Source organism: Giraffa tippelskirchi, chromosome 14 (assembly GCF_054371585.1).
Source record: "Giraffa tippelskirchi isolate mGirTip1 chromosome 14, T2T-mGirTip1v1.2.pri, whole genome shotgun sequence".
NCBI lineage: Eukaryota > Metazoa > Chordata > Mammalia > Artiodactyla > Giraffidae > Giraffa > Giraffa tippelskirchi.
In genome coordinates this window covers 47,364,595-47,383,611 of record NC_137288.1, presented here as the reverse complement: position 1 = coordinate 47,383,611, position 19,017 = coordinate 47,364,595, and the positions used below count along the sequence as shown (strand labels likewise).

The 19,017-nt window shown below is 39.8% G+C and overlaps 1 long non-coding RNA gene across 1 annotated transcript; it reads right to left on the bottom strand.

The window, feature by feature from the left end:
- Positions 1 to 4,524: 4,524 nt before the first annotated feature.
- LOC145534413 (uncharacterized) lies at positions 4,525 to 17,080 on the bottom strand. The gene is made up of 2 exons (XR_014074572.1): positions 16,928 to 17,080; positions 4,525 to 5,083 (listed from the first exon to the last, which is right to left on the bottom strand). It is a non-coding gene; the product is annotated as an uncharacterized LOC145534413 (long non-coding RNA).
- Positions 17,081 to 19,017: the final 1,937 nt, after the last annotated feature.

Sequence of the window (19,017 nt, the reverse complement as noted above, 5' to 3'; positions counted from 1 at the left end):
GAATCTATCTTTTTTGTGTCTGGCTTATTTCACTTAGCATAATATCTTCAAGTTCACCCACGTAATGTATAAGAATTTTCTTCCTTTTTAAGGATAAATAGTATTGCAGTATATGGAAATACCGCATTTTGTTCATTTATACATCCATTGATGGACATGTAGATTTTTAAAAATTCATCTTTCTAAATGTCTTCCTCTTCCTGTAATAAATCAGTATTGGATGAAGACTTCAAAACAAGTTCTTAGGAGATTTTTTTTGTCTTATACTGCAGAAATTTATTCCATAGTTCTCACTCGCCACCCCCTACCCTCACCCCCATTTTCTCAGCTTTGAATTGAGAGAAAAATATCTAGGCCCAGAGTTTGAAAACCAATTAGAGGCAGAGTATTGTTATTAGTTCCCTCATCACCTAGCTTAGGTACTGATGGACTCTCTTTTCTAATACATATTTTTTGATGTGGACCATTTTTAAAATCCTTATTGAATTTGTTACAATTTTGCTTCTGCTTTATGTTTTGGCTTTGAGGCATGTGGGATCTTAGCTCTCTGACCAGGGATTGAACCTACCACCGTAGCACTGGAAGGGGAAGTCTTAACCTCTCAACCCCTAGGGAAGTCCTCCTTTTTAAAATGAAAGCATATATATTTTTTATTTGTTTGGTTGCAGCACACAGGATAGTTGATCTTTGGTGCAACATGTGGCATCTCTAGTTGCTGCACCACACAAACTTTTAGTCATGGCATGCAGGATCTAGTTCCCTGACCAGGGATTGAACCTGGGCCCCCCACCTTGGCAGTGCAGAGTCTTAGTCACTGGATGACCAGGAAAGTCCCTCTCTCCTCTAATATTCTGTGATTTGATATCCATAGGGCTTATTCTAGTTTGTTTGTTTTTTTTTTCTGCTTAGCAAGCATTCCTTTTGTGTAATTCTTTTGAAATGAAGTGGAATTACTTCCTGATTCTCTGTTAGAAAGAGGATGTTTAACCTAGAGAACTTAACTTCCTTAAGGACAACTTTACCCCTGCCCTCAACTTTCACTGCTTTTAGGGTTCCTCTACCTGTACCTGAAATTCTTTTTCCTCCCGTAATTTGTCGATTATATTTTCCCCTAATTTTTCCTCCCAGTTTTATGAAACAATTGACACACAGCACTCTATAAGATTAAGGTATTACTTCACCTGAAATTCTTTATCTTTGAGAAGACTGCCTATCCCAAGGTCTCCATTGTCTTCATCCTAAGCCTTAGTGTGTTCTGGGGATTGTAGAAACTGAATTGGATAAGAGGGGCCATGAATGACAGGAAGGGCACTCTGACCATTCAGATCTATTTCCACACAGTTAAGGCCATGGATGTCTAGATTTCTCATTCGTGAACCACGGTGTTCCCAAACTGTGGGCAGTCAGTGAAAGGAATCAAGGGGAGTCATGAGACAGGGTTCCTGCTACCTAATTCACAGCTGTGCTTTCCAGATTCAAAACATGCTGTATGGAGAATTCCCTGGCTGTCCAATGGTTAGGACTCCACTCTTTCACTGCCGAGGATGAAGGTTCAGTCTCTGATCAGGGAACTAAGATCCCACAAGCCTCATGGTAGCCAAAAAAAAAAAAAAAAAAATGCAGTATGCCTCAGGTATCAATTCTGTTTCTTAGTTTGACACTAATGAAAATTTAATAATAGAAATACTTCCAGCAATCTCATTCATGATTGACTTTTATTCTTTATTTCGGGAGTGATTGTGCACTTTCATCTTTTCATATGATTACATGAATATTTAGGCATCCCAGGTGGCACTAGTGGTAAAGAACCTGCCTGATCTCTGGGTTGGGAAGATTCCCTGGCGGAGGACATGGCAACCCACTCCTGTATTCTTGCCTGGAGAACCCCACGGACAGAGGAGCCTGGCGAGCTATGGTCCATAGGGTCGCAAAGAGTTGGACACCACTGAAGTGACTTGGCACACACTTCTTACCTAGAAATCTCAGTTGTTTTAAAAGCATCAGCGAAGAACTGGAAAGCACCATACAAATGCTACTGCTGGACTGATCATGATCAAGACAGGCTCTTAACTGTAAACAAGTGGCTCTCTATTTTGTTTTCAACCAGTGCAAATCTTAGTTGTTATGACATCTTATAACACCATCCAATAAGAACAAGAGATAAAAGTAGGCTGTTATAATTGAAGCCAATAGTAGTACCAGGACACCCACCCTCTCCCCACTGCTTTGGCCGAGAAAGGGCTCCATGGAATGCCTAAAGCTCTGAGCCGCATAATTTCTAAATCGCTACCCTAGACATCACTAAGGGCCTCCCTAGTGACTCAGACAGTAAAGAAGCTGCCTGAATGCAGGAGATCTGGGTTCAATCCTTGGGTCAGGCAGATCCTCTGGAGAAGGGAATGGCTACCCCTCTCTAGTATTTTTGCCTGGAGAATTCTATGGACCGAGGAGCTGGATGGTCACAGCTACAGTCCCTGGGGTCACAAAGAGTTGGACATGACTGAGCGACTAACACACACGCACATGACATTACTAAAGGATGTTTGTGCAAACTACCCACTAAAGAAGAGTATGAGAAAGGGCATCAAGAGATCTCTCCATAACTAGAATGCTTGAGCTCTGACGTGATGTTTTATTTTTAAAAATTCACTTGATTGGTGTTGTCTATACTTGGCACTCTTATCCTCTTCCTACTCCAACTACTAAGGGAGCTCCATTGGACCGTGTGATCACCAAGACCCAACTCTTCCTATTGTTCATTTTACACATCTTTACAAATATCCTTAAAATTTGTTTTCTTACATCTAATATCAGTATGTGACTTCCAGTTCCAACCATGTTAAGAGTGTATCGACTATGGCCCATCTCTCCCGCTGATTACCATGAAAACTCTGGACAAAACACACAAAAATAATCAGCCAAGGACTCTTAAAAGTAAATGAAATCAGGCGGATTGCAGAGTGGAGTCAAAACTTGAAGCAGCAATGCATTTGAAAATGAGTTTTCCATTTTTTCCCCTCTTTTCTCCTGTGACTTTGCCCGAAGTACAGAACTGTTCAGCAGTATTGATAGTTACTCTAAAACTCTTGCCTTTTTGCACAGAAGGACTGGGAAGGGGGCCTCTCTGGGGCAGAGATTGTAGTAGAAATCCTGAAGAGAAGTGAGCTGGAGAAGAGGATGTCTCAAAATTGTAGAAGAAACTAGACAAGACTCTGGCTCACCCTTGTGCTGCATATACACACATTCTCAGTCATGTCCGACTCTTTGCAGCCCCATGGACTGTAGCCCATCAGGCACCTCTATCCATAGGGATTCTCCAGGCAAGAATACTGGAGTGAGTAGCCATTCCTGTCTCCAGGGGATCTTCCCGACCCAGGGATTGAACCTGGGTCTCCTACATTGCAGGCAGATTCTTTTTTATTTTTAATTGAAGGATAATTATAATATTGTGTTCATTTCTACCACATGTTAACACGGATCAGCCATAGGTATACACATGTCCCCTCCCTTCTGAGCTTTCCTCCCACCTCCCACACCACACCACCCCTCTAGGCTGTCACAGAGCCCTGGCTTGAGTTCCCTGAGTCATACAGCAAATTCCCACTGGCTATCTATTTTACAAATGTTAGTGTATATATTTCCATTCTACTCTCTCCATTCGTTCCACATTCTCCTTCCTACCCATCCCCCATGTCCATAAGTCTGTTCTCTATGTTGCAGGCAGGTTCTTTAACATCCGAGCCACCAGGGCAGCTACATATGCATGGGACAGACACAAAGCAGCAAAAGCTTTGAGGCTCGAATTAAGATTTAAACCACCAACCAGATCTCAGACTAACCTCTTAGAGATGTATGTGGTTGAAGGAGCATCAGCAAGGTCAGGAAACTGAACTGAGATTAGAACCACTGCCCGCAGAAAGTGCATTTTTGGTTGTTGTTCTAACAATCTATTATTTGTTTATTCCTACATAGAACCACATTCCCCAGCCCCCCACACACATGTTGAGGAAGTTGTTTGGAGTGAGCCACAGCCTGGGACCTGGAGTAAGAAACCTGAGGTACTCTTCTTCCTCACTGTGGCTCAGTTATCTCAGACTCTTTGCAACCCCGTGGACTGCACCCCGCCAGGCTCCTCGTCCATGGGATTCTCCAGGCAAGAATACTGGAGTGGGTTGCCATTTCCTCCTCCAGGGGGTCTTCCTGACCCAGGGATTGAACCTGTGTCTCCAGCATAGGCAGGCAGATTCTTTACCACTGAGCCACCAGGGAAGCCCCATTTTGTGCTTTAGTTGAGGGCATAGACCAGACAGAATTGGCATCTCCTTTTGGATGCTCTATAAGGAAAGGGGACCGAGACACACCCAGGAGGGCTGGTGGCAGGCTGGAAGATAAATTCTCTGATAGCAGCGCTTGCACTTCAATACCGGAGGGGCTCGGGGTTGGCTGAGAGTGCTGTGGGGTGGGAAAGGAGTTAATTTATTTGCAGATTACAGAGAGAAATGAAGGCAGCTCGTGGACACTGGGTATCAGCAGAGTCACAGGTGCTGCTGTGTGTCTTTATTGTAGCATTGGGCAAGTAATAGAGGCATCATAGCCAAAAAGGGCCGTGGCCATTAGGCCCAGTATCCCAGCAACAATTCTGGAGCGATATCCTCTCTCGACAAGTACAATAATGGAGGTGATCAGGTAGATGATGGCCGCTATGAGGGATCGAAAGAAATCAGTCCAAGGCCAGTGAATGAATTGTATCCTGGTGTGCAGGTCACATGTGTAGATGATAAAGAAGATGATAGCTAGGATCAATTCAATCAGCGACAGAGAGATATATCCTGATGTTGAGGCACCGTAGAGGGTCAGAATCACCAGGCACAATATAATCTCAACAAACAGAAGCATTCCTTTTTGGGTGCATAAGAACTTAGTGCAGCTGTTGCGCTGGGAATCTGCCATGGCAGGGCTGGAGTCCCTGAGGGCAGGGAGAGTCTGCTTGCAGGTTCAAGGCTGGTGCACACCCAGCTGTCTTGCCAGCCCTCTAGAGAGTGATTTTCAAAACTTGTAGGCTGAAGCTAACTGGTTCAATCACCTGCTAAAACAGTAATAGAGATAATAATAATGAATAACATCCTTTAGAGAATTTTAACAGGATTCATATCCACACAATTCAATAGTCAAAGAATCCAGACTATAATCCAAAACTACTTGATAAGCAAAGGACCAGGAAAACATGACCAATCTTCAAGAGAAAAGATAATCACCAGATGCCAACCCCAAGAGGACACATATGTTGAAATTATGAGAGAGACTTTAAAGCAGATACTATAATAAATTTCATGCATGCGTGTGCTCGGTCATGTTCTACTCTGTGATTCCACGGATTGTAGCTCACCAGGCTCCTCTGTCCATGGAATTTTCCAGGCAAGAATACTAAAGTGGGTTGCCATTTTCTCCACCAGGGGATCTTCCTGATCCAGGGATTGAACCTGCATCTCTGGCTGTCTCCTGCATTGACAGGCAGATTTCTTACCACTGAGACTTCATGAGGTAAAGGTAAAAACATATGAGATACAATAAATGGAAAGCTAGGAGGTCTTAGCAAAGAAAATAAATTATAAAAAAGGACAAAATTATATTAAAACATACATTCTCTGATATTTAAAAGTACTAATGAACTCAATAACAGAATGAAGATGACAAGTCAATGAACTTGAAGACAGATGAACAGAAATTCTCCAATCTGAAGAACGAAGAGAAGATTAGGAAACACTGGATATGAGGAGTCAAGGGACTAAAAGTCTAACATTTGTAGCAATAGAGTCCTATGAAGAAATTGATTCAGAAAAATATATTTCAGGAAACAATGGCTGAAAGCGTCTCCAAATTGGTGAGAGACATTAACTTGCAGATTCAAGAATTTCACAGAACACAAAACAGAATAAACTCAAAGAAAACCACAACCCAGACACATTATAATCAAACTATTGATAACTAAATGTCACGAGAAACACTGGGCTGGATGAAGGACAAGCTGGAATCAAGACTGCCGGGAGAAATATCAATATCCTCAGATATGCAGATGACACCACCCTTATGGCAGAAAGTGAAGAACTAAAGAGCCTCTTGATGAAAGTGAAAGAGGACAGTGAAAAAGTTGGCTTAAAACTCAACATTCAAAAAACTAAGATCATGGCATCTGGTCCCATCACTTCATGGCAAATAGATGGGGAAACAGGGGAAACAGTGGCAGACTTTATTTTTGGGGGGCTCCAAAATCACTGCAGATGGTGACTGCAGCCATGAAATTAAAAGATGCTTGCTCCTTAGAAGAAAAGTTATGACCAATCTAGATAGCATATTAAAAAGCAGAGACATAACTTTGCCAACAAAGGTCCGTCTAGTCAAGGCTATGGTTTTTCCAGTAATCATGTGTGGATGTGAGAGTTGGATTATAAAGAAAGCTAAGAGCTGAAGATTGATGCTTTTGAACTGTGGTGTTGGAGAAGACTCTTGAGAGTCCCTTGGACTGCAAAGAGATCCAACCAGTCCATCCTAAAGATCAGTCCTGAGTGTTCATTGGAAGGACTGATGTTGAAGCTGAAAGTCCAATACTTTGGTCACCTGATGCAAGGAGCTGACTCACTTGAAAAGTCCCTGGTGCTGGGAAAGATTGAAGGCAGGAGGAAAAGGGGATGACAGAGGATGAGCCGGTTGGATGGCATCACTGACTCAATGGACATGAGTTTGAGCAAGCTCTGGGAACTGGTGATGGACCTAGACCTGGTGTGCTGCAGTCCATGGGGCTGCAAAGAGTTGGACATGACTGAGCGACTGAACTGAACTGAACTGAAATGTAAAAAAAAGTCTTAAAAGCAGCTAAGGAAAAATGACACATCATATACACATCATATTAAGTCCCCTACATTCGAACCTTCAAGTTGAGAACATTCGAAGATGAAAATGTACATTTGCATGTCCAGTTACAGACGTTGGTTCACATGTCTGGTGTACATTGTCACGTGTGTATCCTCTACAAGTGGTTGTGCTTTTGTGTACTTCACTGTACTGTACTGCATAGAGTCCAGTAGCACAGTATCTTTATTTCAGCTGAGCACCAATGAATTGATGCTTTTGAAATGTGGTGTTGGAGAAGACTCTTGGGAGTCCCTTGAACTGCAAGGAGATCAAACCAGTCAATTTTAAACTAAGTCAATCTTGAATATTCATTGGAGGGACTGATGCTGAGGCTGAAGCTCCAATACTTCAGCCACCTGATGCAAAGAGCCAATTCATTGGAAAAGACCCTGAAGCTGGAAGAGATTGAAGGCAGGAGGAAAAGGGGACGACAGAGGATGAGATGGTTGGATGGCACCACTGACTCAACCAACATGAGTTTGAGCAAGCTCTGGGAGATGATGAAGGACAAGGAAGCCTGGTATGCTACAGTCTATGGGGTCGCAAAGAGTTGGATACAACTGAGCGACTGAACAACAACAAGGTTGGTCATAGCTTTCCTTCCAAAGAGCAAGTGTTTTTTAATTTTATGGCTGCAGTCACTGTCCACAGTGATTTTGGAGCCCAAGAAAATAAAATCTGTCACTGCTTTCACTTTTTCATATGTCTAAATCTAATTTCCTCTGGTAACTACAGTAGTTTATATGTTTCTAAAAACAGAACTATTTGGCTTATGGAACAAGTTGAGAGCTATGTAGTGTGAAACATACGCCCTCAAAAACAAGATAATCTCACATTAGCAAAAGAGTAAAATTTTAGAAAGGATTCTGTAATGGTAGTAGAAACAGTAGACTGAATGAAACTTGAAATCCTGTATGAAAACTTGCTTGTGTTTTTTCCTTACTTTTTAGGACCTCTAGCCCGTTTCTTGGTCCTGTGTTCTCCAAAGCTAATGTTCTCGTAAACACCAGTGGGACTGAGCATCAGAGTGATCCCTAACGCCGGAGTACACACTCCCACTCCCTAAATGCCAACCTAAATTCCAGAGGGAGCCAAGATCGACTTGATCTCTATTTCTGGGTCTTAGAATAGTGCAGAGTTTTGTTAGGTTGTTTTTAGTCCTAAGAAGGCAGCATTAGCTGCTGTTTCAATGGTGGAGAAAATAGCAACCTCTCTCTACTATTTATGACTGTCATTTCCCTGTCATGGGACTTTAAAAAAAACAAAATGAACACTACAAAACCAGAAAACAGTTCTTACTGTCTAAAGAAGGGGAAAACTATCTTTGTTGTGATTTGGTAGAAAAGTTGAATGATGAAAATGAGGCATATGCTTTCTGCGTCTCAGATTTTTCATCTGGAATATGAAGATTTTGGTAATGCCTGCCTCAGTTATTGTGAAAACAAAAAGATAACCAATGAGAAATAATAAGCTGTAGAATTCTAAGCAAATGTCAGTTATTAATATTGCCTTTTATATGTATCTATAAGATCACATAAAGAATTCAGTTTAATTGGAAAAGTTGATACTTTCAAATTCCTTTTTTACTTCATGGAGAAAAGCAGCTGGCATTTTAGCAATTTTCATTCTTTCAGTTTTATTGAGATATACTTAACATATATCACTGTGTAAGTTTAAGGCATAATGATTTGACTTATACTACAGCAAACTATTTTTAAAAGTCCTTTAGCCTTTATGCTAATTTCCCTGCTTTCTATTTTCAACAAGATGATTCAGGCTGTCCACATTATCTTCAGTGAAGCCATGTTCATTTAAAGGTATTTTAAGGATACAAAATATTCCCACAAATATACATGATACATCTTATCTTTTAAAGACTAAATTTGAAAAGCTAAAAATCTTTCCTCAGCTATTTCTGAAATACTTTGCCCCTAAATACCAGTCTTCAAGTTCTCAGAATTCATATCCAGTCTTCACTAACAGCTCAAGATGTATATATATATTTTCTGTTTCAGATAAGGTCAGTTGGAATATATTCTTATTGTGTAATCTAGCTCTTTTAGTCTACGCAGAGCATATTTTTAAACTCTGCACACAGTGCATGTGCTTTTTGAAATGTGTGACACTGACAAAAGTAATTAATACATAATAAATTCTATTTTAAAAGAATTTGATTAGCACAGATTATGCCAATAATTCAAAGATGTTTAGTGAACTTCAACATCATCCTTTTTTTTTTTTTAATGAATTTATTTATTTTAGTTGGGGGCTAATTACTTTACAATATTGTAGTAGTTTTTGCCATACATTGACATGAATCAGCCATGGATTTACATGTGTTCCCCATCCTGAACCCCCCTCCCACCTCCCTCCCCATCCCATCCCTCTGGGTCATCCCATTGCCCCAGCCCTGAGCATTTGTCTCATGCATCGAACATGGAATGGTGTTCTGTTTCACATATGATAACATACACAACATCATCCTTTTTAACATCATGTATCAATAGGAACCAGACTGTTCATAGAAGCTACCTGGAAAGTTTTTTTTTTTTTTTAATTTCTCCAATGGAATTCCCTGGTGGTCCAGTGGTTAGGACTCTGCACTCTCACTGCTGAGGGCCGAAGTTCAATCCCTGGGCATGGAATGAAGATCCCACAAGCTGAGCAGTGTGGCCAAAAATAATAATAAATAAAATAAAAAGTTCTTCAAATCAGCTTGCTTATTTAGAATTAATTTTGATTGGGATTTTCTTTCAAAATACGAAGTATAGAAAATTTTCAATTATTTGATTATCTCAATTGCTTGCCCTCTAAATAAACTGCAGTTTTGTGTATTTTTCATTAAATAGGCAGTTGGGCGAGGGAAAATGCATTCATGATGACTAAGAACTAGCATTTGTGAAAGATAAAAACACAATAATTAATAAGTGGATTGTTCATTTTATTATTTAGTTTCCCACTATTAAAATCTAAAGACTAGATTTTCAAATTGAAGCATCCTTAAAGATTAAAAAATTAATTAAAAATGCCTTTTGTATTTTTTCATGGTTAAGAAACAGACATAGCTATTTCACTAAGATAGTAAGATTTATTAATTTTAAATTTCATACATTTATATGAAATATAATGTCAGAGAAAGGTGTTGGGTGAATATACTAATAATAGTTAAAATTTATAATTTTAATGAATATTTATTTATCAATGTTTATTAAGTCCTTCTTAAGTGACTTCTAGCTCTATAGAATTTTATTTGATTATCTTTTTTTAATTATCATAACCCTCTGACATATCTCCATTGTATAGATAAAGCCATTGAGCCTCAGAACATGAATTAACTTATACATATCAGGAAGCTAGTATATGACAGAAACAAATTTTGAACAAGGTCTCTGACTTCATAGTCTGTTAATCTGCATGTGTTTCTATGTATATCTGAGTGTGTGTCTGTCTTAATATACAAGTAATGACTCTGTACCATTTTCACTGTATTAAAAGAGGAAGCTAGGAAACTTTTTTTCTCCAGTATAAGAGACCAAATAATTATATAATTTCTAAGGGTTTTCAAAAATATATGGTTATTCTAAGAGGTAGGTAATGGTATCTCATTGTTTTAATTTTCAACTCCTTAATGACATAAGATATTGAGCATCTTTTCATATGCTTATTTGCCATCTGTATCTACTTTAGTGAGCTGTCCATTAAGGCCTTTCGCCCGTTTTTTAAAAGTCAGGTTGTTCATTTTCTACTGTTGAGCTTTGAGTTCTTTGTATATTTTGGACAACAGTCTTTTATCAGATATTTTGAAAAATATTTGCAAATGTTTTCTTCCATTCTGTGACATGTCTGCTCATTCTGTTGACATTGTGTTTCTCAGGGTAGAAGTTCTTAATTTTAACAAATCCAACTTATCAGTTATTCATTTCATACATCATGCCTTTGGTGTCATCATATCTGAAAAGTTTTTACATATTCAAGATTATGGGTTTTCTCCTATGTTAACTTCTAGGAATTTAACAGTTTGCATTTTGCACTTTATATCTGTGATCCATTTTGAGTTAACTTTTATGAAAGGTGTAAGGTCTCTGTCCAAATTAATTTTTTTGCATGTAGATGTCCAATTGTTCCAGTACCATTTGTTTAAAAGACAGTCATTGCTCCATCTCATTACCTTTGGTTTTTGTCAAAGATCAGTTGACTATGTGAGTGTTTTTCTGGGCTCTTTCTTCTATTCCATTGATCTATTTTTTTATTCTTCCACCAATACTAAACTGTCTTGATTATTTTAGCTTTATAGTAAGTCTTTACTGGTACTTTAGACCAGTAACATTTAATGTAATTATTATTATTTTAGGACTTAAATGTGCCAGTTTTTGTTTTATGTTCATTCTCTCTTTTTTGCTTCTCTGTGTTCTTTTTCCTGTTTTCCAGTGGGTTATTTGAACCATTTTACAATTCCATTGTTATGTATCTATGGTTTGTTTGCATAAATCACCTTGTATACTTTTTTAAGTATGACATTTTATATATGTAGAACTTACCACAGTTTGCTGGTGTTGACAATTTATCAGTTGAAATAAAGTATAGAAACCATGCTCCTATTTATATCCCTTTACAATCCCAATAAAACAGGGATCTGTCTTATAGTTGCAAGAAAGTAAATTCTGCCAACAACTCTTCCAACAGTCCTTGGAAGAGGACTCCAAGACTCAGATGAGAATCAGTCCCCAGCCAGTAGCCTCACTTCATTTCAGGCTGATGAGCTCTGACTAGAGGAACCAGATAGTCAGTACCTGGACTCCTGACCTACAACCACTGTGAGATAAATTTAGTGTTGCTTTAAACTGCTACATTTGTGTGTCTGTGTTACACAGTAATAAAAAAACCAATACACAGTTCCTGCTTTCCAGCTTTGTTAGAGGGAACTAGAACAACTTTGAGTCTAGGCCTAATTTTGTCCCACTACTGGTGCAAACCCTATCTGTTCAATCTCTCTGAATGACGAGATTTTCCATTCCGGCTATGGGAACCATTTCATCAATGGATTAACTCCAGGGATTATTCCTTTTCATCCTTTTGGTGGTTCTTTCTCCAGTGTCAGATAGTTTCTTCACATGAATATCTTAATCAGCATTCAGCTGAAAATTCCAGAAGGAATCTCTTCAGGTTCAAGGAAATGAAGCTTCCTGAGATGCCCAGCTTCATCTCCCTGACTCAGGCAGGCCAGTGAGCCCTGCCTGGCTTCCTTCTCCCTGAACCATAGCCTGAAAACTCCAGGTAAGTTGGGACAATCATAGGGCTCATCTTCCTCGTTTCCTATTTGGTATCTGTACACTGTCCTTTGTTACCTGTGTATAAGATCTTGAAAACATCATTTCATATATTTTATCTGGTTTTACAGTTGGTTCAAATGAGAAGATAAATCTGCTTCTTGCAATTCCACCTTGTCTGGAAGCAAAATTCCAACCCCATGTGGAATACTTTTATTTAAAAACAAAAAATTATTTGGCTGCGTCTGGCCTTAGTTGCAGCATGCAGGAGCTTAGCTGTGGCATGTGAGATCATTCGTTGTGGCCTGTGGGCTCAGTAGTTGTGTGCATAACTTAGTGGCCCCGGTGCATGAGGGATCTTTGTTCTCCAACCAAGGATCAAATCCATGTCCCCTGAATTGGAAGAGGGGACTCTTAACCACTGGACCACCTTGGAAGGCCCTGATACCGTGCACTTTTAAATCTTCTTGCCTTTGTTCATTGTGTTCTCTCTTCTAGGTCATCCACTTGGTGAGCTTCTTGTCATGTTCCAAGGACAAGTCAAATGTTATCTTCTCTATGCATTCTAATCCCAAACTCTAGGAAAAAGTAACCATCCCCTCCTTTGTTCTTTCATTGTATCATATTTCTACTATAAGATGCATTATACTATAACCAAATTGCTTGATCAGCTGTCTGACTTTCCTGTTGGGATGTGAAAGGAAACAGTTTTTATTCAATGGACACTGCATGTATCCCAACAAAACAGACCCATGCTAGAATTGGGACTGCTGCTGCTGCTGCTGCTAAGTCGCTTCAGTCGTGTCTGACTCTGTGTGGCCCCATAGACGGCAGCCCACCAGGCTCCTTCATCCCTGGGATTCTCCAGGCAAGAATACTGGAGTGGGTTGCCATTGCCTTCTCCAATGCATGAAAGTGAAAAGCGAAAATTAGGTCGCTCAGTCGTGTCCGACTCTTCACGATCCCATGGACTGTAGCCTACCAGGCTCCTCCATCCATGGGATTTTCCAGGCAAGAGTGCTGGAGTGGGTTGCCATTTCCTTCTCCAAGAATTGAGAATTGGGATTACCATGATGAAAAGATATATTCCTTACTATTAAAGTATCATAGTTTAGGGAGAGGACATCCTATTAGGTCAATAAACAATCACAATGCCATAAGAGAACTGCAAGTATAAGAAGCTATGTACGTAGGAAGAAACATCACAAAACAGAGGAGTCTGTCAAAGCATCACAGAAGTGTTATCCCTCCATATGAAGGTGGAGTAATCTGTAAGTAAAAGGCTGTTCAAGAACATTCTACACTGAGTAAGCAATGGGTCAAAATACAAGGAGATGTAGAGAACATGGTGTGTTTGGATAAGGACAAATAGCTTTAGCATGATTGTTTTCTTTCTCTATTTGCATTTGGAAATGTCCAGAAAGAGCAAATCAAAGCCACTTTCGGTTCAGTCACTTAATCATGTCCAACTCTTTGCAACCCCATGGACTGCAGCATGCCAGGCTTCCTTGTGCATCACCAACTCCCAGAGCTTGCTCAAACTCATGTCCATTTAGTCGGTGATGCCATCCAACCATCTTATCCTCTGTTGTCCCCTTCTCCTCCTGCCTCCAATCTTTCCCAGCATCAAGGTCTTTTCCAACTCATTGGAAAAGAGCTGAATATTTTTCAGCACATTATTAGTCCACGTCTCAGGCAATGGCACCCCACTCTAGTACTCTTGCCTGGAAACTCCCATGGATGGAGGAGCCTGGTAGGCTGTAGTCCATGGGGTCGTGAAGAGTCGGACACGACTGAGCGACTTCACTTTCACTTTTCACTTTCATGCATTGGGGGAGGAAATGGCAACCACCCACTCCAGTGTTCTTGCCTGGAGAATCCCAGGGATGGGGGAGCCTGGTGGGCTGCCGTCTATGGGGCCACACAGAGTCGGGCACGACTGAAGTGACTTAGCAGCAGCATCACTAGTAGCCTCAGCATCTACCCTGGGGTCAGAGAATACAAACTCATGCTGATATTGGCTGCATCAGCACCCAGGAATGAAGGGCAGAAGGAAGGAAGAAAAGAGGAAGGAAAGCAAGTCTATTGCCCTCGAAGGCAATTAAAACATTTTTTCAACCTCCTGTTGAAATACAAATAACACAAATAGTTTTTGTGTTATCCATGCCACTCTTTTTATTGGTTCATTATATTTAATACTGGCCTAGAGTAATATTGAACAGATTGTGTTTCACATCCCTGAAACTTCTATCTTTAGAGACCTGTATTCATGGAAAGTGGGTTTCTCAAGGGAAGTTATTTGCAATTTTGATAAGCAACATGGTTTAGTCCATCTAAAACAAATCTAGAAGAATAAGGTGTTGAGGGGGGTGATTAGGGCCTGGGAATCTGTGGGGCCCTGTTACCAAAGAATTGCTGTTTTCTGAGCATTGCATGTGTATTGCAAAGAGATCTCAAGAATTTGTCGAGTTTGATACTAACATTCTGCCCTGATCTCACCATGGTTTTTTTTTTTTTTTTGGTGTAATGTATTCTTCCTCAAAAGGGCAGAATCCAGGCCTGATGCAGTGTGAGACAAGGGGTTAGTCTGTTTTATAAACTGTTAGAGAGATTTAAAAAATAGGCAATCTAATTGACTCATACATGGCTCACAGCCATATAAATGCTTGCAAAATTGCTTCTTGCGCATTCATAGTGACCACAGAGAAGCAGAAGTAAAATGGAAGCAAGTGAGATAGAGACTCTTAGCAAATCTTTAACAGGACTTTGAAACTTTTATTAAACCTTTGGTCAAACCTTGTATAGAATTGTCCTTTGGAAAACTAAATGCATTTTGATGAGCATACCTCAAGCCAACAGTCACATACTTTGCAAAATGGTACCTCTTTGGTGTTAAATTTCATTTTCTATAAATACATTGTCTTTTAGAACAAACTTCTAGAGAAATAAATTTTTTTCCTTTAAACATGTTACTAAAATAGAAGCTGACATGACTGAGTTTACTGTTTACGTTTAATTAAAGGCATTGCTTAAAGTAAAATATATTTGGGTGTTTATTTAAACCATTAACATACATATACGTAGCTTTCTCTTGGTTCACATTTAACAAAGATTTTCTTTCCCTAACTTCTTCAAGACTCTCTGCCTTATAGGATTGGCTTTAACTGTGATTATTTCCAGGTTCTCCTAATGCTCTGCCGAAACTTGCCTTACATCTTTACTCAGTATCATTTGGTTTATTTTCTTGACATCATACTCCAAAAAACAGTCTCATCTCTATGTGCTTTACTTTTACTAATCAATTGCAGGTAATCAGCTGAAATATAATACCATCGGTTTGTAGTTTCAATCTCTAAATTGGTTGGTCAGTCACCAGCTTGGATGTAAGGAATTCATTTCAAATGTGTAAGAATTCAATTTAAAAGCCTAACTTGTCATAATGATCCCAGCATAGTTATTCAGCATGTTCTTTGTTATGAACAATGATTTCCACAGTTACCAAAGACATTTTTCAGGCATTCACTTGAATTTTTAAACTAACTTTAAAATTTGCTTCATTACTCTCTTTGCTATTTTTAAAAAAATACAAATTCACTAGAGTTTCCCTGGTGGCTAAGAGGTTACAGCGTCTGCCTCCAATGTGGGAGACCTGGGTTCAATCCCTGGGTCGGGAAGATCTCCTGGAGAAGGAAATGGCAACCCACTCCAGTATTCTTGCCTGGAGAATCCCATGGATGGAGGAGCTTGGTGGGCTACAGTCCATGGGGTCGCAAAGAGTCAGACATGACTGAGCCACTTCACTTCACTTCACTAGAACTTTATGACATCATTTTGAGTCAAAATGAAAGACTGAATTTCTTTTAGAAACGAACAGCTAAGATTCATTTTTTTAAAACTTTTTTTCTTGCTATACTGGGCGGCTTACGGGTTTTTAGTTCCTTGACCAAGGACTGAACCTAGGCCCTTGGTAGTGAAAGCACAGAGTTCCAATCACTGGACTGCCAGGGAATTCCCTAAGATTCATTATTAAAGATATTTTTTCTTTTGGCTTCTGGTTGATTTAGTTATGAAAGACTTTTAAACATTTTGTATTTGTGTGTATATAACCTACTAGACTATGACACCCGCTAATAAAAGAGTTAAACCATTCTAAAGGAATATAAGTTTTAAGTATTTAATTCCTTTTTATGCATTCTTTGAAATTATACATAAAGTGTGTGTATATATATATATATGTATGTGTGTGTGTGTGTGTGTGTATATATATATATACATATATATATATATATAGTTTCTGCCCTGGCCTCAGCCTCAGAAAATTTGCCCTTTATCCTATCCCATAGCTAGTTCCAATCATTTGAAATTTCCTATGGGTCTCATGAAATATTTTGGACATTTTCCAGATCAAAAATCTTCTCAATCATTCTCACAGAATTTAATGATTACCATGAAAATATGTGGGAAAAGGGAAGCTCCCACATTTAAATTACTGCCACTGTCCTGTCCTCTTTCTCCTAGTCTTTGTGGCTTCAAACAGAGAGGCACAGGTTAAATGAAGTTTGGGGAAAATAACACACTTCTTAACCCAAAGAAAGCCTGAGGGGCAGAGCCATAGTCGTGGCTAATTTAGCCACCACCACCATATTTTTGATCCTTCCTTTAGGAGAGCGAACAAATAAAGAAAGAAGCATATGTCCAACACATCTAGATAAAGAGTCGATGTGAATCAATTTAACTCCTACATTGCTGACCTCTTAGCTTCCAAACCACTGGCTTCTTGGCAGAATGATTCATTTTCTCCTCCACTTCCAAGTTTACACTTACAGGCCTAGCTTCACTCTGGAACAGAAAGGCTGCCACTTAAGTTTAGTGGGTGAGCTCTTTACCTCTGTTGACAGAACTCCACAGGGCAGGCCAGGCAAATGAATATGCTTGTTGCTAGGACACCAAGCTGTTGCCAAGGCAGCGGGCCCCTGCTGTTTGCTATTCCCCTATCCACTAGCACTACACCTGTTCCTTAAGAAATATGCCTGTTTTCCTTCATTATAAAGCAAACACTTAGTGGGAAATAACACAGTTGCACCACTGGAACTTCTCCCTAGTTTTCCAGGAGGAATGAAATGCACCAAATACATTTTGATGTGTGGAAGAGGAATTCACGTCTCTCCATTAACACTGAAGTCTGCATATATTAATACCTCCAAGGATGTAAGGCAACAATCATATTCTGAGGCCACCTTGACATTTGCCCCCTCTGTGCTCATGGAGTGACTCTCTTTTCATGAATTTTTTGCAGATTGCACACAATGGCCTCCTATGCAACTCACCACTCCACCCCCATCTACCTACTAGCATCTTATTGTCACCAAAATTACCATCTTGCTGTCTATGACTGCTAACCAGGGCTGGGACCATGGTACTAAGCAAAAAAATTTAGGGAGCCCCTTCACTTTCAGGGACATGCTGGCGCCCTGCTGCCAACATCTACCCAAAGATGGTAAATACCTGAATCAAGGGTACTGAGATTTGTGCCAAGAGCCAGTCTCCTGTTACTGATGAAATGTTGAATTCCAAGGGTTCTTAATCTCATAGCACAGTTTTGTTTTGTTTTTTTAAACAACAAAAACATTTTATATTGGGGTTTAGCCAATTAACAGTGTTGTGATAGTTTCAGGTGAACAGGGAAGGGACTCAGCCATACATATACATGTATTCATTCTCCCCCAAACCCCCTCCCATCCAGGCTGCCACATAACATTGAGCAGAGTTCTATGTGTTATACAACAGGTCTTTGTTGGTCATCCATTTTAAATATAGCGGTGTGTACATGACCTTCCCAAAGTCTCTAACTATTCCTTCCCCCCAGCAACCATAAGTTTGTTTTCTAAGTCTGTCTCTTTTTGTTTTGTAAGTAAGTTCATTTGTATCATTTCTTTCTAGATTCCACATATAAGGGATGTCATATGGTATTTCTCCCTCTCTGTCTGACTTATTTTACTCAGTATGACACTCTCTAGGTCCATCCATGTGACTGCAAGTGGCATTATTTCATTATTTTTAATGGCTGAGTAATATTCCATTGTACATATGTACCACATCTTTATCCATTCCTCTGTCGATGGATATTTAGGTTGCTTCCATATCTTGGCTGTTGTAAACAGTTCTCAGTGCAGTTTTTACTCCCTCCTTGGTTGTCTCCCCAGTACTCGAAGTCTGGGGATAAGTCTACAGGAACCGAATTAGAGAACAACTGAATTGACAGACACCACCTTTCTGAGAACTGCCCCTCTCCCACAACACTGACTATCCAAGCAGGATCCCTGGTCCTCCCTGTAAACAGACTTATACGGCCCAGAACTGCTTCTTGAAACATGCTTGCATATTCACCTTGGACTCTAGGTAAATAAGGTTCCAGTTCAAGATGAAACATAGCACCTAATTTCCATTTTTTGGAAAACAGTTTCACCTGATGCAGTATCTATCTAATGTGGCCTTAAAAGCTGTTGAGAATTAGGATTTGTATTAGATAACTGAGAGTTTGTATTATATAACCAAACAGGATGGGCTCCAAAGGCATGATGACTCTCTGTAGTGATTCTTCTTTCAAAGGGTCTCTGTAGCCCCTGATAACAGAACTCAAAGAGTTGGCCTTCTTCTTTCTCAGTCAGTCATCTTGCCAGTGTTTTATTTCTGGAGGCTCTTTTAGCTTTTCTTACATCTGCTTCTATCAGGGGCAAGACTTGCCTGAAGGCATCTGGACTCCTTTCCCAATACGAATAAGAGGCCCTGCACAGGTCAGGGAGGTTACAGAAAAGGGAGCTGACACTCCTTTTGATAAGGG